This window comes from Gossypium arboreum, chromosome 7, assembly GCF_025698485.1.
Source record: "Gossypium arboreum isolate Shixiya-1 chromosome 7, ASM2569848v2, whole genome shotgun sequence".
In the NCBI taxonomy this organism is placed as follows: domain Eukaryota; kingdom Viridiplantae; phylum Streptophyta; class Magnoliopsida; order Malvales; family Malvaceae; genus Gossypium; species Gossypium arboreum.
Window position 1 is genome coordinate 58,508,913 of NC_069076.1, and position 9,284 is coordinate 58,518,196.

At 40.7% G+C, this 9,284-nt stretch overlaps 1 non-coding gene across 1 annotated transcript; it reads left to right on the forward strand.

Annotated features, from left to right (window-relative positions):
• Nucleotides 1-8,874: 8,874 nt before the first annotated feature.
• LOC128296019 (small nucleolar RNA R71) lies at nucleotides 8,875-8,981 on the forward strand. The gene has a single exon (XR_008286566.1). It is a non-coding gene; the product is annotated as a small nucleolar RNA R71 (small nucleolar RNA).
• Nucleotides 8,982-9,284: the final 303 nt, after the last annotated feature.

Genomic DNA, 9,284 nt, shown 5'->3' on the forward strand with positions numbered 1-9,284 from the left:
TCCCTACATAGTTAACCTCTATATGGTTGTTCTCATCATTGTACCTTGCATTAAAATGGGTTAGATTGGGTTGGTTTTGGACTTGCGCCTTGGCTAAACTCATCTCCAATTGGTTAAGCCTTTCGAGGATTTGTTGGTACTTGTCCTTGCTACAAATTGTATTCATTGCTCATTATTTGGTCCGATATATGAACCGATCAGCCGACTACATGTAAGAGTTCATGTGACAGCCCTAAATTGACCCTAGTCGGAAAGTGGTTTCGGGACCACTAAACCGAGTCATAAAAATAATTAATTGTTATATTCTATGCTTACTATGTGTGTGCATGCATATGTGGAAGTTTCATTCTCTAATTTTACCAATTTTATGAGAAATTATTAAATAGGGATCAATGTGAAACATGGTGAAATATGATAGGCTAATTTTAAATGGCTTATTAGTGCATGTTAACACAAGGGTGGAGTTGCATGTCAAATAACCCATTTCCTAAGGTTAGTGGCTGGCCATGACATGATGATGGGCAAAGAAAACATGTCCTAGACATGTTGGCCTAGTGCATTATGGAAGAAAAATAAAGAAATGAAAAAAAAAGGAAAATGATGAAAAAAAAAGAGTGTGGATGCCCCCCCCCTTGTTGCCGTGAGTTGAGGAAAAAGAAAGGAGAAAAATTTTGTTGTTCATCCTTTCTCATTTTGTTACAATTGCCATGACTTGAGAAGAAGAAAAAAAAGTGTCCATTCTCTCATTTTTCTTTGCATGGCCGAATGTACTAAGAAGAAAGGGGGGAAGCTTGAGAAAATCAGCCATGGGAGCTTACTAGACTAAGGTGTTTTGATACAAGAAGGTATGTTTTATGCCACTCTTGAAAATGCATGCATAGTTTGGAGGATTGGTTCAAATTTTTCCTTGAATCTTGGATCGAAACTAAGTTGTTAGGTGAGTTAAATTTCGCCAAGAATGTTGTATTTCCTAATTAGTGTTTTGATGTTGTTGTGATGAAAGCATGGAGATGAGTGAGTTCGAATGTTTAACAAAAGGAGATTTTGTGCCATTGAGTTCTTGTTGTTATGTGTGTATGTGCATGAGTATTCGCCATGCTATAAAATTTATGTTGCAAAATGATTTAATGCTTAATGTGATATATAATAGTACTTGTGAATGAGCTTGAGAGCACCTAAATTATTAGTTGGAAGTGCCGAATGTAGTCTTGGATGAATTTTAAAGAACAAAGAAATTTTGGGTGACTAGAGGTCAAGGACATTCGCCAAAGGCTTGTGTGCTAGCAAAATTTGGCCTAGATGGGGTAAATGTTAAGTGTTAAATGCAATGGAAATGCTAGATTAATGTTGCACATTCGGCTATAGTTAGGCATGTTTATGATCTCATTTAGACGATTAGACATAAAAAGGGTGGTAATGAGGCTGAAAATTGTTGAATGGCTAGTTGGGTAATGAATGTAGCATTCGGCCATATGGGGTAAAAATGGGTCAAATGTTCGTGAAATAAAACTTTATGAATTGATGAATCTATTTTCATATGGACGAAACGAAACGACTGTATGAGCTGTATTTTAAGAGATATTCAGGTTTTCGCGAAACAGGGCCAGAACGGTTTCTGGATCCCCTGCTCCGACTTGGAAAATTTACCATAAATTATCTAGAAACAATTATAGGTCATGCCTTATATGCATAGATTCCCCTTTGAGTCTAGTTTCATTAGAAACAAATGGCATGAGCATTAGAGCTCTGTACGAGATGATATCCAGGTCGTAATGTGTAAAGGTCAGTGTAGTCGAACCCTGAAACAGGGGTGACTTTAACTAATAAACTGTACCAATTGGCTCGACCAAAAATTCTAGAAATAAATCCATGGATGGATATATGAGTCTAGTTTCAGGGAAAATTGACGGAACTCATTTTCGAGTTCTGGAACTCAAGATATGATTTTTAAGGTGACAGTGACGCAGTTAACTAGCCTACCTGGAACAGAAAAAGGAAAACAAAAAAAAAATTTCCAAGAGAGGAATAAGTAAAGTAAGCCCGGTAACACCTCGTGGTCAAATCCGGTGACGGTCACGGGTTTGGGGTGTTACATTTAATTGGTATCGAGCTATGGTTTAGTCGGTTCTAGGACTACCATAGCGCGTGTGAGTCTAGCTATACATGCTAAATCGTTAGTGCTTAATAATGTGATGACTTCGACGGTTGAAATTTTGTTTTGATTAGCAATGGAACCCGGGGTAGAGAGACCCTTGGTGGATGACGTTGAAAGTGTAGCGGCTGCTCTGCGCAAGGGACACCGCTGTTGAGCCTCGATCATCCGCGAATAATCAAAATGAAGGGGCGAAACAAGCCTTCTTCACCATGATGAATGAGTGGGTCGCATAATATGCCCGAACCAATCCGGCTGTCCAACCATTCCCGAATTTAAATAATCCACCCCAAGAGCTCGTAATGCCATCGCGATTCGATCCTGTGAGGCTGAGTAAACCACCGTGGACTTGATTAGGAAGCGTGGGGCAGGAGTTTAAGGCCATAGTTATCGATGATGCCGAAAGGGCCGAGTTTCGCTTGATAACACCATTAGAGTGTTTGATGAACTATCATGCACACCGATGAATGTCTTAAGTGTGCTATATCTTTGTTGCGAGACTCACCTACTATTGGTGGAGGACCTTGATTTCTATAGTCCCAAAGGAACAAGTTACTTGGGATTTCTTTCAAACGAATTTGGAAGAAATATATTAGTCAACGGTTCATCGATCGAAGCGTAAGGAATTTTTGGAGCTCAAGCAAGGCCGTATGACAAGATCTCGAATACGAACATGAGTTCGTAAGACTTAGTCGGTATGCTCGGAGTGTGTGGGTGATGAGGTTGCTATGTGCAAAAGATTTGAAGAAGGATTGAATGAAGATTTAAAGTCGCTAGTGGGTATTTTGGAGATAAAGGAGTTCGTAACACTAGTTGAACGAGCCTGCAAGGCGGAAGAACTTGGAAAGGAGAAGAAGAAGGCTGAATTTGAAGCAAGAGATTATCGTAAAAGATCGGCGAGTAAAGCTCGTTCTCGACCGTAAAGAAATTCAGGTAGGACACTAGTAAGTCGAGGGCGATTGCGGGAATTTCCATCAGAGCCCGACCATCGACGGACTCCCGAGCTACTTCGGTAGCTAGTGTGGGCAATAATCGTCAAGAGAAACCTGAATGCCCCCAATGTGGAAGACGACACCTAGGTGAATGTTGGGGTAAGTCATTAATAGGGCTCTGTTATGGATGCGGTTCGAGGACCACTTCATTAGAGATTGCAGAGCTAGATGAGAGGAATAAGACGCAAGGTGCAAGACCTAGTGGAACGACGGTGGAGGTAGGCCCCGAGAATTTCGGAGGTAGGGGTGGTAATCGAGAGGAACCTCTAATCTGCTGTCCGATCCGAGACCCGTGCTCTGCTAGAGCATATGCCATCCGCGCACGAGAGGAGGCATCCTCCCCGACGTTATCACCGGTACTTTTACTCTCTTTGATACTAGTGTGATTGCATTGATTGACCCGGCTCTACTCATTCGTATGTATGTGAAACCTTAGCATCCAAAGAAGACTCTACTGTTGAGTCTCATCGAGTTCGTAATTCGGTGTCAAACCCTTTGGGTCAATACGCATTCGTTGATAAAGTGTGCAAGAGATGCCCCTAATAATTCGAGAATCTGCTTTTCCTACCGATCCGATGCTTCTACCATTTGATGAATTCGATGTTATTCTTGGTATGGATTGGCTGACCGTACATGATGCAGTGGTGGATTGCAAAAGGAAAACCATTGATTTGAGGAGTGTAAATAACGAGGTAGTCCGAGTCGAGTCTACTGATTTAAAAGGAGTGCCAGTGATAATATCTTCTATGACCGCTCGGAGGTATGTGAAAAAGAGGTGTGAAACATACCTTGCGTATGTGTTTGAAAGTAAAGAGACGGAAAGGAAACTCGAATCGGTACTAGTGGTTTGTGAGTATTCAGATGTTTTTCCTGAGGAGTTACCGGGATTGCCACCAGTTCGAGAAGTGGAATTCGGCATCGAAGTTGTACCCGGTACTACGCCGATTTCAATAGCCTTGTATCGTATGGCATTAACGGAATTAAAGGAATTGAAGGTTCAATTGCAAGAATTGACGGATAGAGGTTTCGCTCGACCGAGTTTTTCTCCATGGGGCGCACCAGTATTGTTTGTGAAGAAGAAGGATGGAACTATGAGATTGTGCATCGACTATCGTCAGTTGAATAAAGTGACGATAAAGAATAAATATCCGTTGCCACGAATTGACGATTTGTTTGATCAATTAAAGGGAGCCTCAGTGTTTTCAAAGATAGATTTGAGATCGGGGTACTATCAGTTGAGGGTCCGAGAATCGGACATACCCAAAACCGCTTTTAGAACGAGGTACGGTCACTACGAATTCTTGGTGATGCCGTTTGGGCTCACTAATGCCCCTGCGGTATTTATGGATTTAATGAATAGAATTTTCAGGCCATACTTGGATCGGTTCGTAGTTGTATTTATCGATGACATTTTGGTCTATTCGAGAGATGAAATCGAACATCTTTGAACACCGAGGCTAGTGTTGCAAATTTTACGAGATAAGCGATTATACGCAAAGTTCAATAAATGTGAATTTTGGTTGAGAGAGGTTAGCTTTTTGGGGCACGTGGTGTCCGTGATCGGGTGTCGGTGGACCCAAACAAAATTTCGCCATAGTCGATTGGAAACCTCCAAGGAATGTTACCGAAGTTAGGAGCTTTTGGGGCTTGCGGATACTATCGACGATTTGTGAAAGGTTTTTCGATGATAGCTGTATCGATGATGAAACTACTCCAAAAGATGTTAAGTTCGAGTGGTGAACTATTGTCAAGAAAGTTTCGATCGACTAAAACTTGTTTAACCGAGGCCCCAGTGCTATAGTACAGTGAGTCCCAGAAAGAGTTTGTCATATCTGATGACGCATCCTTGCTTGGGTTAGGTTGTGTGTTGATGCAAGAAGGTCGAGTTGTGGCTTACGTGTCGAGACAACTAAAGCCGCATGAGAGAAACTATTCGACCCATGACCTTGAACTAGCGACCATAGTGTTCGCCTTGAAGATATGGCGGCATTACTTGTTTGGAGAAAGGTGTCATATTTATTCGGACCACAAGAGTCTAAAATATTTGATGACTCGTAGAGATTTAAACCTGCGACAAAGACGTTGGCTTGAGTTGTTGAAAGACTATGAACTCATCATTGATTATCACCGGAAAGGCCAACGTGGTGGCCGATGCTTTAAGTCGCAAGGCATTATGCGCTTTGAGAGCGATGGATGCTCATTTATCCGTTTCACCCGAGGAGGTGCTAGTAGTCGAATGAGAGGCCAAACCGTTATTGATTCATCAAATACTTGAATCTCAGAAGGTCGACGCTGAATTAGTCGCGAAGCGAGCCGAATGTGTTTCGGATGAAGAATTGAAATTTCAGATTGACGATAATGACTGCTTGACGTTCAAGGGTCGATTATGTATTCCAAGGAATTCAGAACTAGTTTTGATGATTTTGAGCGAGGCTCACAGTAGTCGAATGTCAATCCACCCGGGTAGTACTAAAATGTACAATGACCTGAAACGCCAATTTTGGTGGCCCGGTATGAAACGAGACATTTCTGAATTTGTTTCAAGGTGTCTGATATGTCAACAAGTGAAAGTGGAACATCAAGTGCCATCGGGATTACTTCAGCCAATCATGATACCTGAATGGAAATGGGATCGAGTGACAATGGATTTTATATCTGGATTACCAGTGTCGGCAAGTAAGAAAGATGCGATTTGGGTCATTGTTGATAGATCGACCAAGTTCGCTCATTTTATCCTCGCCCACACGGATTTTTCGCTTTATAAATTGGCGAATTATCGTCTCCCAAATTGTTCGATTGCATGGGGTACTGTTTCTATCGTATCGGATAGAGACCCAAGATTTACATCGCGATTTTGGAAGAAATTGCAAGAGGCTTTGGGTACCAAGTCGCATTTTAGCACCCTTTTCATCCCCAAACCGATGGTCAATCCGAACGGATAATTCAAATCCTTGAGGATATGTTGAGATGTTGCATCCTTGAGTTTAGTGGTTCATGGGAAAGATATTTGCCTTTGATTGAATTCGCTTACAACAATAGCTTTCAATCAAGTATTAAGATGGCGCCTTACGAGGCTTTATACGGTCGTAAATGTCGTACCCCATTATTCTGGACTGAACTTACTGAAGGTAAAATCTTCGGGGTTGATTTGATTAAGGATGCCGAGCAGAAAGTTCGAGTAATTCGTGAAAGTTTGAAGGCTGCTTCGGATCGCCAAAAGTCGTATGCGGATTTGAAAAGGAAAGACATTGAATATCAGGTTGGAGACAAGGTATTTCTCAAAGTCTCACCCTGGAAGAAGGTGCTTAGATTTGGCCGTAAGGGAAAATTGAGTCCGAGGTTCATCGGTCCGTATGAAGTATCCAAACGAGTTGGACCAGTAGCGTACCGATTGATGTTACCCTCTGAGCTTGAAAGGATTCACAACGTTTTCCATGTCTCGATGCTTCGACGATATAGGTCTGACCCGACACACGTAATTACTCCATCTGAGGTCGAGGTTCAGCCTAATTTGAGTTATGAAGAAGAGCCGGTTCGCATTCTGATGCGCGAAGTAAAAGAGTTGCGCAATAAGAAAATCCCATTAGTGAAGGTGTTGTGGCATAAACACGGAATTGAAGAAGCCACTTGGGAACTTGAGGACTCTATGAGAGAGCGATACCCGAGCCTATTTACCGGTAAGATTTTCGGGACGAAAATTTCTTAAGTGGGGGAGAGTTGTGACAGCCCTAAATTGACCCTAGTCGGAAAGTGGTTTCGGGACCACTAAACCGAGTCATAAAAATAATTAATTGTTATATTCTATGCTTACTATGTGTGTGCATGCATATGTGGAAGTTTCATTCTCTAATTTTACCAATTTTATGAGAAATTATTAAATAGGGATCAATGTGAAACATGGTGAAATATGATAGGCTAATTTTAAATGGCTTATTAGTGCATGTTAACACAAGGGTGGAGTTGCATGTCAAATAACCCATTTCCTAAGGTTAGTGGCTGGCCATGACATGATGATGGGCAAAGAAAACATGTCCTAGACATGTTGGCCTAGTGCATTATGGAAGGAAAATAAAGAAATGAAAAAAAAAGGAAAATGATGAAAAAAAGAGTGTGGATGCCCCCTTGTTGCCGTGAGTTGAGGAAAAGAAAGGAGAAAAATTTTGTTGTTCATCCTTTCTCATTTTGTTACAATTGCCATGACTTGAGAAGAAGAAAAAAAAAGTGTCCATTCTCTCATTTTTCTTTGCATGGCCGAATGTACTAAGAAGAAAGTGGGGGGGGGGAAGCTTGAGAAAATCAGCCATGGGAGCTTACTAGACTAAGCTGTTTTGATACAAGAAGGTATGTTTTATGCCACTCTTGAAAATGCATGCATAGTTTGGAGGATTGGTTCAAATTTTTCCTTGAATCTTGGATCGAAACTAAGTTGTTAGGTGAGTTAAATTTTGGCCAAGAATGTTGTATTTCCTAATTAGTGTTTTGATGTTGTTGTGATGAAAGCATGGAGATGAGTGAGTTCGAATGTTTAACAAAAAGGAGATTTTTGTGCCATTGAGTTCTTGTTGTTATGTGTGTATGTGCATGAGTATTCGCCATGCTATAAAATTTATGTTGCAAAATGATTTAATGCTTAATGTGATATATAATAGTACTTGTGAATGAGCTTGAGAGCACCTAAATTATTAGTTGGAAGTGCCGAATGTAGTCTTGGATGAATTTTAAAGAACAAAGAAATTTTGGGTGACTAGAGGTCAAGGACATTCGGCCAAAGGCTTGTGTGCTAGCAAAATTTGGCCTAGATGGGGTAAATGTTAAGTGTTAAATGCAATGGAAATGCTAGATTAATGTTGCACATTCGGCTATAGTTAGGCATGTTTATGATCTCATTTAGACGATTAGACATAAAAAGGGTGGTAATGAGGCTGAAAATTGTTGAATGGCTAGTTGGGTAATGAATGTAGCATTCGGCCATATGGGGTAAAAATGGGTCAAATGTTCGTGAAATAAAACTTTGTGAATTGATGAATCTATTTTCATATGGACGAAACGAAACGACCGTATGAGCTGTATTTTAAGAGATATTCAGGTTTTCAAAAGCAGGGCGAACGGTTTCTGGATCCCTGCTCCGACTTGGAAAATTTACCATATATTATCCAGAAACAATTAGAAGTCATGCCTTATATGCATAGATTCCCCTTTGAGTCTAGTTTCATTAGAAACTAACGGCATGAGCATTAGATCTCTGTACGAGATGATATCCAGGTCGTAATGCATAAAGGTCAGTGTAGTCGAACCCTGAAACAGGGGTGACTTTAACTAATAAACTGTACCAATTGGCCCGACCAAAAATTCTAGAAATAAATCCATGGATGGATATATGAGTCTAGTTTCAGGGAAAATTGACGGAACTCATTTTCGAGTTCTGGAACTCGAGATATGATTTTAAGGTGACAGATGACGCAGTTAACTAGCCCGCTCGAAGCAAAAAAAGGAAAACAAAAAAATTTTCCAAGAGAGGAATAAGTAAAGTAAGCCCGGTAACACCTCGTGGTCAAATCCGGTGACGGTCACGGGTTTGGGGTGTTACAGTTCATAGCCATGCCCTTGATAGGTTGATTGGCCTCGATGTAGGTTTTTGACATGAATGCTCTGGCGGATGCTCCATCTAGACTAGAGCGTAAGTTTCCGTCAAGTCCATTGTAGAAGACTTGAAGTTGCAACCAATCTTGTAAACCATGATATGGACACTTGCACAACATTAACTTAAAGTGCTCCCATGCCTCATATAATGATTCTCCTTCCAATTGCTGAAAATTTGTTATATCCATATGAAGTTTTATAATCTTGCTCGGAGGAAAGTACTTTGCCAAAAATTTACTTGCTAACTCGTCTCTAATGTTGATGGAATCTACCAGCTGTGAATATAATCATATAAAAGCATCATCAGTAAAAGAGCAAGGAAATAATTGAAGATGAATAGCGTCATCGTATACCCCATTATACTTAAAAGTATCACAAATGTTTAAAAACTGCTTGAGGTGTTGATTTGGATCATCATTCAGTAACCCTTTCTATTAAAGGTTCAATTGTATCATCTGGGTCATGGCCGATTTGATTTTGAAGTTTTTTTTCACACCCCA